The sequence below is a fragment of the Ylistrum balloti genome, unplaced genomic scaffold, assembly GCF_031769215.1.
Source record: "Ylistrum balloti isolate Yb309-2 unplaced genomic scaffold, AGI_CSIRO_Ybal_v1 Utg370316, whole genome shotgun sequence".
NCBI classification, from domain to species: domain Eukaryota; kingdom Metazoa; phylum Mollusca; class Bivalvia; order Pectinida; family Pectinidae; genus Ylistrum; species Ylistrum balloti.
Window position 1 is genome coordinate 249,066 of NW_026782233.1, and position 13,475 is coordinate 262,540.

Genomic DNA, 13,475 nt, shown 5'->3' on the forward strand with positions numbered 1-13,475 from the left:
CTGTTTACATCTATATGTAATAGGGACGTGCCCGTTTACATCTATATGTAATAGGGACGTGTCTGTTTACATCTATAAGTAAAAGTGACGTGTCTGTTTACATCTATAAGTAAAAGTGACGTGTCTGTTTACATCTATAAGTAATAGGGGTTTGTCTGTTTACATCTATAAGTAATAGGGACGTGTTTGTTTACAGTCATTATAGATGTGTCTTACTATAATATCTTACTCTACAGTTTTAAGCAACATTGATAAAAATGTATATTAGTTTCCTACTTAATAAAATTGTCAACTGAAAAGATTTAAGATAAATATTCACCAACTTACTGTAGTCTTTCTTTCAGTCAACATAAACTTTGTCACCAAAGGCGCACGTCTGGTCGAGGTTTCCTTTCTATTCCATAATAAATAGCCAGGTAAGTACCGAAACCTTTTGTATCGATCTGAGATAAAGTGAGTTATTCAGCCGTATTGACAACCGTAGACCAGGAAGTATAATTCTGGGGCTGCCAGTCTAGTCATGCAGTATGTTCTAAACGTGATAGAAATGTTGGGCATTTAACGAGCTATTGAATTCATTGTCCAAACACAGTGCATATTCTCTGGCGTGAAACAAATTAAATAATAACACTACCTGTCTGTAGTTTCGTATTATTTATTTATTTTATTTTTTTTCATTTTTTGTTAATTCTTTATTTTTTTTCAATACATTATCCAGTATTCAGAGTCCGCTAACCAAAATCAATTAAAGTTATAACAAATGATGCAGTGAAGCGATGTGTGTAGATCTAGTCATTCCTATTCACCTACATTCAGGGGAGTCTCATGTTATCTATGTAGTTAACCGTGTTCTTTTTAAAACGATGCATGCACATTGACAATATGACAAACCCAATGTGCTTACCGACATGTAAAATTCACGTGTATTTTATGTACACACTACCGTGTATTATAAATACAAGACTACCTTAAGAAGTTTGAAAAAATGTTGAAAGCAAAGCGATGAACTTTGAGGCAAAATTCTGTACGCGACATGCTTTTATATATACATTTTTGTACATCTTTTTTCATCAATCAATCTATTCTCAGTGAATTTGCTCTACACTTAAACATATATAACGAAATATATAACGTAGTCTTACTATGACACACGTAATGTACCGGAGATATTTAACAGATTTTTTTAATCCACCCAAGATTTTCCAACATAATCTCCTTCAGTATCTATACACTTTTGACAGTGATGTTTCGTGGTCTCAATGTCACTTTTAAAGAAGTCCTTTTTCTTGACAGTTCAGAAAGTCCTCTACTGCATGTATGACGTCATCATCTGACAGAAAGTGGGTACCGGTAATGGCCTTTTTCAATTTTGAAAATAAATGATGGAGCGAGATAAGGCAAAAAAAAAGGCGGATGCTCAATCAATTCAAAGCCCCAGTCGTAAATGGCAGTCATGAAAATGATAGACTTGTGAACAGATGCATTGTCCTTGTGAAACAATACGCCTTTGCTAAGTTTTTCGGGGAGCTTGAGTTTAATATTTTCTCTTTGCCTTCTTTGACGGGGGTGAACCATGGTGCTTCCAATGTTTGGATTGTTGTTTGGCCTCTAGGGTGAAATGATGGGCCCACGTTTCATACATAGTAACAAATCCATGCAGAAAGTTTGGATGGTCTGCCTCTAAAAGGTTCAGATTAGCACTCGACAAAATCCACTTGATGTGCTTCTGATCAACTGTCAGAACTTTCTCAATGTAAGATCTTCCGTAACTGTGGAATGTACTCTTTCCTGTGAAATCCCAACTGTACTGACTATATATCGCTCTGTATCTCGCCAGTCGGATATAACAATATCATGGACTTTACTGACCATTTCTGGGGTTGCAACAGTGACAGACCGTCCATGATGGGCGTCATCGACCAAAGCTCTGAGGCTTTGCCTGCCTCGCTTAAATTCCGTAACCCACCTCTTCACTGTAGCATATGAAGGGGTATCATACCTGAGTGATGCTACCATATCAGTATGGATACCCTTAGGTGCTAGACCTTTATTATGCAAATACTCAATCACCGCTCTTTCAGCGATTTTGTCCATTTTGCAAACGTAACTTGCCTTGTTTACTTTAGAGTGCTACCTCTTCGACATAAACTGACCAAATGACAGCAGTCGTCGGGTACATAGTCTTAAGAACCAGGAAATAGTAGAGCTGAAAAAGGACATCCCTGCTTAAGTTTTACAATGTAAGGCTCACAACTCATCAATCAGCCCTCGTAATATAATATGGAATTATCTCAAAAGAATAGAACCAGCTAAAACATTAATTCAAGGATATATAAAGAAAACCGATCCTGTGTGATAACGAGTTCTGTTTTCGATCCGCGACTGGTTTTGGAATGAATTGATAATTATGGATTCAATACCAATGTTTTCTCTTTAAAAATGTTTAAACTTCATGCAATGTGTTTATATAACGTACTTAGATAACGATCAATATATTCATTGAATGTAGTTCTATGACCTGGTAGCAATGCGCTCGTCAACCAGACCATCCCGACACTCGTGCTCCAATATACACGGCTGTCGCACTCCTGTATTTTATTGAACACATGAAATCCATATGAAACCCAGTGGACCAAGTAAGTAAAGCGCTACCCAAAGACGTAGAGGTCTTATATCATGTCGACGGAGTTGGCACTTCCAATGATAGACAATTTCTATATATGTTCATTTGCTCCAGGTTGGGCCATTTCTAATTTGTTTCGCCAAGCTCGTCAAGATTATAAAAAAATGTATTTCATTAGAGTTTCGAGAAGAATAAAGACTGAGGAGATTTGTTAAGTGGTAAATGATGGATATATGATGTGAACTACGTATATCTTGCGATTACGAGTTAATTTTAATAATATTGTACAAGCATCGCTACAATAATGGTCACTGTGTGACCCTAGTTATATTATACACTGACCATTGTCGTACCATAGTTATATGACAGTAACACTGATCACTTTGGTACCATAGTTATATGACAGTAACACTGATCACTTTGGTACCATAGTTATATGACAGTAACACTGATCACTGTGGTACCATAGTTATATGACAGTAACACTGATCACTGTGGTACCATAGTTATATGACAGTAACACTGATCACTGTGGTACCATAGTTATATGACAGTAACACTGATCACTTTGGTACCATAGTTATATGACAGTAACATTGATCACTGTGGTACCATAGTTATATGACACAGTAACACTGATCACTGTGGTACCATAGTTATATGACAGTAACACTGATCACTTTGGTACCATAGTTATATGACAGTAACATTGATCACTGTGGTACCATAGTTATATGACAGTAACACTGATCACTGTGGTACCATAGTTATATATATGACCACAATAGTTATAACAGTAACACTGACCACTGTCGTACCATAGTTATATGACCATTACACTGACCACTGCTGTACCATAGTTATATGACAGTAACACTGACCACTGTCGTACCATAGTTATATTACCATTACACTGACCACTGCCGTACCATAGTTATATGACCGTTACACTGACCACTATCGTACCATAGTCATGTGACCGTTACACTGACCACTGTGGTACCATAGTTATATGACCGTTACACTGACCATTGTGGTACCATAGTTATATGACAGTTACAATGACCACTGTGGTACCATAGTCATGTGACCGTTACACTGACCACTGCCGTACCATAGTTATATGACCGTTACACTGACCACTATCGTACCATAGTCATGTGACCGTTACACTGACCACTGTGGTACCATAGTTATATGACCGTTACACTGACCATTGTGGTACCATAATTATTTCTGACAGTTACAATGACCACTGTGGTACCACTATAATTGTGTGACATTTACACTGACCATTGTGGTACCATAATTGTGTGACATTCACACTGACCACTGTCATACCATAGTCATGTGACCGTTACACTGACCATTGTGGTACCATAGTTATATGACCGTTACACTGACTAGTGTGGTACCACTATAATTGTGTGACATTTACACTGACCACTGTGGTACCATAAGTGTGTGACCATTACACTGACCTTTGTTGTGTATCGTTTAGTCGTGCAAGACAAAGATTGCTATTGCTGATAAACATCGGAATCGATATGCATATATTAACCACGACTCCCTGATTTTAAACATATTTTGTCATGTACAAATAGTCACTATGAGATAAATGACGTCACAATGACGGCCTTGTAACACAGCAAAGGATGCATTTCTAAATATTGTTGCAACACAAAAACGAATTCAGCAACTGGTATAAGCCATCTCTTTATAATTCCCTGTAGACTAGCAGATATACGCATGGCATCGAATCTCCTGGAAGAAAGTGCTTTTATGTACACCGAATATATTTTGTACCCTTGGACCGTAATCGTTTTCATTTAAAAAGTTTCTGTTAGCTGAGCATGAGTAAAGCAAGTGTAAATAAATTAATACTGAAAATTAATTTCTATAACCTATTTTTTAAATGCATTACTGACGTGATTTCCTATTGCATAATGCATAGAACCTTTTCTGCTTGCAGATTGATAACGTAGAACATTTATTGATTTGATAAAGTTTTGTTAGGGCTTTTGATGAAGTCTGTGTGCCACTGACAAGATCACATTATCTACACGCAAAAGGACAGTGATTGTAGGCAAAGTAATAGCGGACTGGAAGGTTGTATTATCACTGTTTTGAAATGGACAAGATATAGATCTGTAATTACTCCAACCAGGATGTGTAATTATCCGATCATATATCCCTGCTCCAATATGTCTGTGAAAAGCGATTATTTTACAAGTAGTAATCGTACAAATATATATTATATATAATTGTAACAATAGACATGTAATTAACACGTGTGTATTTATTGTAGCGCGTTTTACAAATATTACAGGAACTTATATTCAAGGAATCCATTCAGGACATATACCTGTATTTACACAAGCAAACGAGACTGAAGCCTTCATTTCACAAGGCAGTTTACATGATACCTGTGATATGTTATGCATTCGTGTGATAGATCTTGTGTTTGTGTGATCAAGAATGTGTCCTTCCAGGATAAACAGTGAATATACATTACAAGCCTTTGTGTGACCTTGACGATATAAACTCCCGGTATAAATTGAGAATGAGCGGACAAGAGGAGATTCCAAGCCTTACGGTAGAGGAAATATACTCACAGTTTTATTTTATATTCATCTGTTCCGGTATTATAATGTCAGTTGTTGTCAGTGTAGGCATAATAGGTAACTTAGCTACCCTTGTACTTCTATGTCGGAAGTCTTTACGCAGCGCCCCCGTGTGCCTTTTGCAATGTTTAACAGTGCACGCGTTAGTGAACATGTTGTATGCTGTGTATTCAGACATTGAGCCTGCCATTCGGTCTTACGTAACGGTCCTCGATATGATTGGCCTTTACCAGGATGTAAGCTTACGTATAGATCCATGTGAAAAACAAACCATAGAAAAAAATACCACGCCGTGTAGAAATAATATGCTTGCTTGCCAACAATCATATTCATCAAATTTGTCTGTTAGCAACAACGGGACCAATCTGTGTTATAGTGACCCGTCTTTCCAGAACTTAGTGAAAGAACTCATAACACTACCAGCGAATGGACACCATAATTCAACCATTTATCTACTCCAGAATCTAACGCATTTTGAATATTCATTTCTAGGGAATGCTTCGGAATTTCTCGACGAAAGTATTGAAATAACGTCGTTTATCAGGAAAGCGATTGAACGATTTTTTGCCTACACGATAGTATTTTTCGGATTATTGATAACGATATGTCTTGCACTTGAAAGATGCATTGCCGTGTATGTACCACTACAGGCTTTCAGACTCATTACGGTACACCGGACCCGCTTGGCAATTATTGGCATCGTAGTCTTGTGTGTTTTAGTCCATTTGCCTCAAGTTCTGCGAGAAATAACACACGCAGTAAATAGTCCGGAAATGATCCGACCAGAAACTGGAGACTTATTGATTGCATCTTGGAGACGAGATTACGAACGGTTCTATACTGTTTCTAGTCTATTTTTATGTGTTGTTTTATTTTTCATAAATGTGGCAATTCTCCAAAAAATAACCGCGTTGAAGAAGCGATATGCTTCGTTTAAACATATTGGGAAAGCGGAACATGCAGAAATCAACATTACGTTAATATTGGTAGTTTTGTTTTTCTTTCAGCTTCCCCTGTACATATTCATCAATGTGGTTACTTTCATTTCAAAAGAAAAATATGTTCAGAACTTTTCTTTAATGACTAAACTTCTGACCTTTATTCGCCTTTTGTACATTTCTCAGTCAGCTGCTAGCTTCTTGATATACTGTGTGCTTGCACGGAAATTCAGGGAAGCGTTACGGGGTATTTGTGACAATTTGAATGCTACTTCTGGCCTTATCGGACATTTTGGACACAGGGCGGATAGGATGCCAATGGAAGATCGTGGAAAATTAAAAATCGCTGAAGACATGAAATTGAAAGCTGATGGTAACCTAACTCTTGCCACTTCCGAATGTAATGATATCCGAAGAAATCAGAGTAAAATTGTTTGAGAACAATTTAAAAACAGAACCCCGATATATCAGGTTGATTGAAGAGTGATTTAAAAAAAAACCTGAGGTATATATGATGTAAGCAGATACACGAGGTATATACAAGATATAATATACACAGATGTATCAGGTATATATAATATGAGAATAGAAATAATGTTTTTTGCTGTGCGGTTTGTTTTTAATTTATCTATTTGATCTACGTAAAAATTGTCTTTAAACCCAGATATTCTACTTTTTAAAAACTACACCATGCCACAAAGAATATCTCACATACCAGAAGTACACCAAAGCGATAACGAGAGAGGTGAAAAGTAATTTACAACACAGACAGATTGAGAGATTTTTTCTTATTAAGCGTGCACCACTTAAGTGAATGGCCCGTTTCACCAGCATTTTTGCTAGCAGTAAGTGATTTTATTAGTACAGGATACCCCGCGTGTGTGGGCGAAATGACGTAGAAAAACTGTCATGTGCTATAGCATATTGTGTCTGATTATAATAACACGCTTTATCATAAAACCTCACATTCTCCAGATAGAAACCCTTTACCATGCAAGCATTGGTGGGGTACAGAGAGGAAGAGATTGAACGATATACCTGTATGTTGTTGTTTTGTAATCAATTTCGTGTATTTATGAGGTTAAAAAATGTGTTCAGGTATATAATACTTTGTCTTAATTACATCTGAAGTAAATCAAACTGAAATCAGACTGAATTTTAAATAAATCCCAATTTAGATAACGTATGTTTAAAGAAACCGATCATTTTCTGTTATTTACATTTATTAAAAGCAAATCACTGCAAGTGGCGTGTACGTAATACCGGATACATTTAATAAAATGAGACGAGAGTGAGACATCTATTTGAAAAGAAATGTTTTTGATTATTTCTATCACACTCAATCTTATCGATGCTGTGCAATAGATCATGGAGTTGAGTAATATGTTCTTAGGTAGTTTACACATTTACTTAAACATGTATTGGTAAATCTTAAAGAAACGTCATTCGTACTGTCGCAAATATTAATTTGTTTATGTTACCAGTATTACGTGTTAAGATTTGTATGTAAACAAATATATATCACTGTTGCCTATAAAATATTGTTTTGTTCTTCATACCGAGTGTTTTAAAACGGCAGTATATTTTTGGCGATAAGTGCTGATTTTACCATGAAGCATGCATCACGACAAAAGTAAATAAACGACACATCGGTTTAGGTTTTTATCGTAAACGTAATCTCATTCCTCGTCAGAGTCTCCTTATGAATTTAGTCCTCAATGTTTATTCTTGGTGTCTTGTAATGCCATTACGTGTATATACGTCTGCAGTAATATCACCGAGTCACAGTCGCTAACACAAAAAACCATATCGCTGACGGATTACGACAGAAATATAAAAAAAAAACTCTCTTCGTGCGTTTGGTGTTTGATCTACGTGTGGCTCTTCAGCAACAGCTGTGATGATAAATTGATGCATTGGGAGTTGAATAAACCCCAATAATTGTGGTAGAACTACGATTTTATACGGAGCCCGTTAAGTGACATGCTCCATACTTATTTTATTTCGTTTTTTCGAAATAATAATTCGTTTAAACGAAATCGTTTTTCGAAATAATAATTCGTTTAAACGAAATATTTCGCTTTTTCGAAATATTAATTCGTTATTTCGAAATAATATTTCGTTTAAACGAATTAATATTTCGAAAAAACGAAATAAAATAAGTATCGAGCATGTCAGTTAACGGGCTCCGTAATTTTATACTGTTGTCAGTTTTGCATTTTATTCAGCGACAATTTAATTAGCGGCCATCCCTTGTCAAAGGCCGAAAGATAATACTCTTGTGTTTGTATATGTAATAGTTGGCGTGTTTTCCTCGCGTTCTTACAATACTACTTTATAGCTTTGGATTAAAAGACCCTGATTGACCCATAAGTATCATGAAAGAGTTGATATGAGGATGTGAAATCTGGCAGGTTTTAATGTATATTCTATTCATTGTATTTTTACATTTAGCACCCCGTCCTCATGTCGGACACTGGCTGGTGTGAGGACGTGAAATCGTGTAAAACTTAAAACAATATAACACTAAGTGGATTGACGATCGATATCGATTCGGTAGGTTAGGAAGGTATATCCATGATAAATATCAGTTATCTACTTACCGTTTGATAGCGTCTTTATAAGCTAAACATATGATATACAAGGTCATTTGTCTGATGAAGGTGACCGTGTAGTCATTCAAATGTCCCACTCAAATCTTCTGTTGGTGGTGTTAAAAAAATTCTGTCACATTCGTTGTGGTAAAATATCGGTAACAATGTGCTGAAGGCATTGCAGTGAAGAATGGTACACCTGATCGGTGCTGAAGATGACGTCACTACTTGTATTTATCGGCATAGCAGCATTTTCTTCGTTAATCATAAAACGTTATTAGTGACAAATTCGATCTTTTTTCCATCGACTTACTTTACATTTTATCGGCCCCGCAGAATATCCCGATATCTGTGTTTAAACATTGGTATTCCTCCATACAATACATTACTTGTAATGTATGAATATGCTTAATATCAACAAGGAACATCAAATATGCTTTACATAGTCTTTAATACACTTTCCGGATAAATGTTACATTTGCAAATTCGATTGACACAGCAAACTTTTTTATGAAATGATTTGATCATAACAGGTATCACGTGACTCATGGCGCCAATGAAGTTTTCAGGGAAATCGACTTTCAGTATTGGGGCCCTTTTCTCGTCCGTGCAGTTTAATTACCTGATTTCTGGCATCATCACTCCCGTGGTCCTGTTAGTTGGCGCTGTTGGTAACATCGTCACTCTGTTTGTTCTGTGCCAGAAATCTCTGTCAAGTGTCCCAGCGATTTTGCTGCAATGTCTTACTGTGCAGGCACTTCTCGACTCTCTGATAGCCGTACACATGGATGTTATACCAGCCTTGAAGGGATCCTGGGCTACAGCCGAGCTGTTTGTCAAACACGACTTACATTCAATGGATCTTCATGCACATGAAATAGGACATATTCATGAAAACGGGTCTTTCCATAATATATTCGATTTCATTCACATGGCCAAACATGATCAGGAATCTTTAAAACAATTTATCAATCCAAAATATTCTATTCGACAAAATAAAACGTCGATATCAACGATGACTGACGTCAAACGATACACTATGTTACTCAAAGAGGACAACGAACTTGACCTTGTCTCTTCCAGTAAAAAGTTCAAATATGGGGTTGGTGTAACATTGATGACGAGAACAAAGGACAAAGCAGATGTTGATACGAAGCTTCAAAATACAGCTAGCATCATGTGTGGTATAAATAGTGCTAACGCACGTACGGATACTCCGACTGACGTAAACATGACAGGTCCGACCCGTCTCTCAAACACCGTCATAAGCAAATGCAACACGAGCACAAACATGAACGAGTCCCTTTTGCAGGATCATTTACATCGTCACGGTCATGTGATAACGTGGGAGGCATTCGAGCGTTACGCCGTGTATGTTAATGAACACTTTGGACAACTTGTTACTATGGTGTTAGCTCTACAACAAGGAATCGCGATCACGTGGCCAGAAAAATCGACCCGGTTTATAACAATTAATAGAACGAAAATCCTCATAATTGTTCTGGCACTGTTGTGTTGTGGTATCGGCATTCCTAATCTCATACAAGAAGTCAGCAGAGCTGATCACGACCATCCGGAAACACGTGCTGTAGTCGTAGATGAGCATGCGCTTGCCATGTGGACAAGCTATTTTACAAAGTTCTATGCTGCATTGAGTCTTGTTTTTGCTATTTTACTAGCATTGCTTAACATGTCTCTTCTGCAGAAGCAACTCGATGTCCAGCGCGTTAAGGATACTTTTCTGAGTCTAAAACGGGCACAGCAACCCGGCCGTCTAACCCCGAACTTCAGAAACAAATTTAGATCCCTTGCACACTTACGTCATATAACATTGGGAGACGTACAGAAAAGGACACAACAACTAAAACAAAAATGTATCGAACTGAAGAAAATGAAAGAGGGAGACAAAAGTGGAGTTAACTCATCATTATTTGTGGTCATTCTTGTGTTCTTCCGCCTTCCGGTACAAGTGTGTCAAAACACCATTGACCTAATTTCATTCGGAGATGTATTTGAGGATGTTGCACTTGTTGCAAAAGCAGTTGCAGTGTTTCGGTTAGTAGGGCTTGTTCAATCTGCATCAAGCTTCTTCGTATTTTTCATTTTTGCAAAAAAATTTAGAAAAGTTATGAAACGATTATTCAAGAATATTGGAAACACCATTGCAAACTCCAACAGGAACAGTAAGATTATCATGGATTTTGTTTCCACCCCTTGTTCATCAAAGGAGCCCAGAAATTTCAATGAATTTAGGAGCAATGTCGATCACTGCAAGAATGATCATTGGCCGGAAGGCGAAGGAAATGAAACTACCGAATCGAGTGAAGATTATTCTGAACTGCCTTCTCGCTGTGATCTCGAATCTGTTAGTTTAGACGGCGAAAAGATGTACAACGACGTTAAGCAGGCCATAGAGAAAACAACTACAGCCATAGCATGGAGTGATGTCACCGGAAGAAGGTAGATGTATGTGCATGCATATCGTTCGGTGACCATGGTTACATGCGTGCCTGGTCTTGATAATCACTTGATCGTTACACGAGTCATGGTAACGGCTCTTGCCTTTGTTTATTACATGATCATCTTTTGATCATCTCATGATCAATGGTGTCAGCCTTTACCATTTAATAAACATAAGGCAGCGAGAATCAGGTTTTACGACAAACTGTCGAACGCATGCAAAAATCTTAATCAGTTTATTGTGTTTTCATCTCGTATGTTTTATCAATGTGACTTTTTCTAGCGTACCTTTATCTGACTTGTCTTTCTCTGATGTGTCTTTTTTTCTTTGTCTTTATTTGATGTGTCTTTATCCGATATGTTTGATCGGATGTGTCTTTATATGACGTGTCTTTATTTGACGTCTCTTTATCTGACGTGTATTTTTATGTGTTTATCAGACTTGTCCTGTCTGGTGTGACTTTATCTGGCATGTCTTTCTTTGATGTGTCTTTATCTGACGTGTAATTTTCTGGCGTACCTTTATCTGATGTGTCTTATTTGTCTTTATGATGTGCCTTTATCTGACGTCTCTCCATCCGACGTGTCTTTATCTCATATGTTTTATCTTAAGTGTCTTTATCTGACATGTATTTATCTGATTTGCCCTATTTGACTTTATCTGGCGTGTCTTTCTCTGATATATTTGATATGATGTTTTATCTGATGTGCCTTTATGTGATGTGTCTATCGTTATATACTGTATATAGTGTCAGAGGGTTTACATTTAAATATATATTAAACGTTTTCATATCAGAATATTTTTGACGTTCGTGCAGAGTTACCTCCCCGCACGGAGCTTTCCTACTTGATTTTATTTTTATGTAAGCATGGCGGGTATTACGCGCACCTCACGGAAAGAAATTGCTTACAGGGGAACTGTGGTGAGTTCTTATGCGTAAGTAATAGTTCTTTTGTATTATATTAATATCATTTAATTGATGAAATGGTGCTTGAGCTGTAGTTTTTAGAGATCGCGTAGTATCGTTGTAGAATTTTATGGAAGCGCACTGCAACCGGTGCAAGGGAAATTTTAACCCATTTAAACATGCCAAGAGAATCATTTAGCAAAAGTAATTTTAAATGTTAATTATTAACAGGGATAATATCAATTTTATTTTTATTTATTTATATATATTTGTTTATTTTTTATTTATCGAAAAACACATGAGGAATAAATAGATTCATATATACTATCAGTCTATAACTCCCATCGTCACACACTTACAGAGTATAGTCATGCATCATTTTCACCACTAAACACACAGCATTTTGAGTTGCACACTATATCTTAACTATCATAGACACTATGTAACACAATCACTCTAAACATATATTTATAACTTGCAGCCATACTAGCACTCCAGCATTGTTACATATACAAACAACATCAGCATCTGACATCAACGTCATCATATACAATCATCATCCTCGTCACACATTAGCATCATCACATACCATCAGCATCATTATGGTCACCTATCAACATTAGCATCATCACACTTCAGCAGCATTACACATCCGCATTATCACATACCAAATCAGCATCGTCACACCTCAACATCATCATATATACCAACATCAGCAGCATCACACAGCAGCATCACACATCCTCATTATCAGCTTCTTCACACACTTTAACTTCCATGCATAAGGATGCTGCAGATTCTTAGACACAGTCAACATCATTATCTTCATCATCAAGCACACATAGACATGCTAATTTCAGTAATTTCTCCATAAACTAGTATGGACTCATAATAAGTGAGCAACTGACAGCTGTCACTATATCACTATAAGATAAATGTTCCTAGATATAATGAAATAGACAAATAAAAAACAAAACATGTGATGATTTTTTTTATAATTCTTTAAACAGCAGACAACTATTAGCTGTTAATAATAAATGTAAATCAATATCAGAAATACTGTCAGTTCTTACCATTGCTTGTGAAGTGATTGATTCTAAGGTGACCGATAAGGCCCATGGGCCTCTTGTTTCTAATCTTAAATTAATTTTTCAATGTATTTTTATGCACAATATGCGTACCTCAAGTGATTTTGCTTATTATTTTAGATTTATGATCTTTACATTTATTTACTTCTTTTTTTTGTTTGATATTTATGTATTTTATACATCCGTCAAATGACAGGACATATTATGGTATTCTCGTCTTCCATCCGTCCATCTTCCGTC

At 36.6% G+C, this 13,475-nt stretch overlaps 1 protein-coding gene across 1 annotated transcript in view; it reads right to left on the minus strand.

Moving 5' to 3' along the window:
- Positions 1–5,321, minus strand: part of LOC132553314 (uncharacterized) — a 31,716-nt gene extending 26,395 nt beyond the window's left edge. Inside the window, exons 1-2 of the mRNA XM_060217549.1 lie at positions 5,239–5,321; positions 328–532 (exon numbers count right to left, since the gene is read on the minus strand). The gene's annotated coding sequence lies outside the window, so the exon portion shown is untranslated. The remainder of the gene's footprint in view (positions 1–327; positions 533–5,238) is intronic.
- Positions 5,322–13,475: the final 8,154 nt, after the last annotated feature.